General features: G+C 37.1%; 1 protein-coding gene across 1 annotated transcript in view; it reads right to left on the bottom strand.

The window, feature by feature from the left end:
* The window catches only part of PDE7A (phosphodiesterase 7A), a 129137-nt gene that overhangs the window by 93933 nt on the left and 32544 nt on the right, over positions 1 to 2660 (bottom strand). The gene's annotated exons all lie outside the window — the stretch shown is intronic.

The raw sequence follows: 2660 nt of genomic DNA, 5'->3' as shown, positions 1-2660 counted from the left end.
TTTTCTTAATAATAAACTTACTCCCATTACTGTATCACTAAAGAGACTAAAGATTTACTACATGAAGATTTGGCAGTGTAGCTAGCATATCACTTTATTAAAATTAAGGCAAAAAATTTTGGAATTTTGCCACAAATATGACAAGAATGTTCATTCTCAATACAAAAATTGATTTAAAATATAGTAAGCTGACAACAGAAAAACAGGGATATAAACAATTCATAGAAGATACAGGCATACCTCATTTTATTGAGCTCCACAGATACTGTACTTTTTTTTAATAAATCGAAGGTTTGTGGCAACCCTGCATAGAGCAAGTCTATTGGCACCACTTCAACAACATCTGCTCACTTCATGTCTCTGTGTCACATTTTGGTAATTCTCACAATATTTCAAACTTTTTCACTATTATATTTGTCATGGTGATCTATGATAGTGATCTTTGATGATACTATTATGATTGTTTCGAGGCACCATGAACTGCATCCATGTAAGATTCAAACTTAATCAATAAATGTTGTGTGTTCTGACTGCTCCACCAAACAGGCGTTCCCCCGTCTCTCTCCCTCTCCTCCAGCCTCCCTATTCCCTGAGACAAAACAATATTGACATTAGGTCAATTAATAACCTTACAATGGCCTGTATCTGTTCAAGTGAAAGGAAGAGTTGCATGTCTTTCACTTTAAACCAAAAGCTAGAAATGATTAAGCTTAGTGAGGAAGGCATGTGGAAAGCCTAGAAAAAGCCAAAAGCTAGGCCTCTTGCACTAAACAGGTAGCCAAGTTGCTAATGCAAAGGAAAAGTTCTTGAAGGAAATTAAAAGTGCCACTTCAATGAACACATAAATGATAAGTGAAACTGCCTTACTGCTGATATGTTGAAAGTTTTAGTGGTCTGGATAGACCAACAAACCAGTCACATTCCATTAAACCAAAGCCTAATTGAGAGCAAGGCCCTAACCCTCTTTAATTCTATGAGGACTGAGAGAGGTGAGAAAGGTGCAGAAAAAAATTTTGAAGCTAGCAGACTTTGGTTCATGAGGTTGAAGGAAAGAGGCCATCTCCATAACATAAATGTGCAAGGTGAAGAAGCAAATGTTGATGGAGAAGCAGCAGTAAGTTATGCAGAAGATACAGCTAAGATCACTGATGAAGGCGGTCATGCAAAACAACAGACTTTCAATGTAGACAAAACAGCCTTCTATTGGAGGAAGATGCCAATTAGGACTTTCATAGCTAGAGAGGGGGAGTCAATGACTGGTTTCAAAGATTCAAGGGACAGGCTAACACTTTTGTTATGGGCTAATGCAGCTGGTGACTTAAGTTGAAGCCAATGCTCATTTACCATCCCAAAAATCCTAGGGCTCTTAAGAATGATGCTAAATCTCCTCTACCTGTGCTCTACAAATGCAATAACAAAGCCTGGATGATAGTACACCTGCTTACAGCATGGCTTACTGAATATTTTAAGCCCACTGTTGAGACCTACTGCTTAGACAAAAAAAGATTCCTTTCCAAAGATTACTGCTCATTGATAATGCACCTGGTCACCCAAGAGCTCTGATGGAGATGTACATGGAGGTTAACATTGTTTACATGCCTGTTAACATCCATTCTGCAGCTCACAAATCAAGGAGTAATTTTAACTTTCTAGTCTTCTTATTTAAGAAATAAATTTCATAAGGCGATAGCTACCATAGGGAGTGATTCTTCTGATGGATCTCGGCAAAGTAACTTGAAAACCTTCTGGAAAGGATTCACCATTCTAGATGCAATGAAGAATATTTATGATTCATGGGAGGAGGTCACATATCACCATTAACAGGAGTTTGGAAGAAGTTAATTCCAATCCTCATGGATGACTTTACGGGGTTGAAGACTTCAGTGGAGGAAGTAACTACAGATGTGGTGGAAACAGCAAGAGAACTAGAAGTGAAGGCTGAAGATGCAAATGAACTGCTGTAATCTCATGATAAAACTTTAACAAATGAGGAACTGGTTCTTATAGATGAGCAAAGAAAGTGGTTTCCTGAGATGGAATTTACTCCTGGTGAAGATGCTGTGAACACTGCTGAAATGACAATAAATTTATAATATTCCATAAACTTATTTGGTAAAGCCGTGGCAGGATTTGAGAGCATTGTCTCCAATTTTGAAAGTTCTACTGTGGATAAAATGCTATCAAACAGCTTCACATGCTACAGAGAAATCTTTCATGAAAGTAGGAGTCAATTGATGTGGCAAACTTCATTGTTGCCTTATTTTTAAAAATTGCCACACTCCAAGCTTCAGCAACCACCACTCTGATCAGTCAGTAGCCATCAGCATCAAGGCAAGACCCTCCACTAGCAAGAAGGCTTGCTCCACACACTAAAGGCTCAGATGATTGTCTGCATTTTTTTTAGCAATAAGGCATTTTTAAATTAAGGTATGTACATTGTTTCTTTAGATATAATGTTACTGCACACTTAATAAACTACATTAAAGTATAAATACAATTTTTATATGCATTGGGAAACCAAAAGATTCATGTGACTCATTTTATTGTGATATTCGCTTTATTGCAATGATCTGAAACCTAACCCACAATGTCTCTGAAGTATGCCTGTAGATAGCAGGTAATTAGTAATAAACATATAAGTTTAAATCAACAAAAATCCA

This window comes from Propithecus coquereli, unplaced genomic scaffold, assembly GCF_000956105.1.
Source record: "Propithecus coquereli isolate 6110/MARCELLA unplaced genomic scaffold, Pcoq_1.0 Scaffold8, whole genome shotgun sequence".
NCBI classification, from domain to species: Eukaryota; Metazoa; Chordata; class Mammalia; order Primates; family Indriidae; genus Propithecus; species Propithecus coquereli.
The sequence above is the reverse complement of the archived record's forward strand: the minus strand, read 5'-3'. Positions and strand labels throughout refer to the sequence as shown.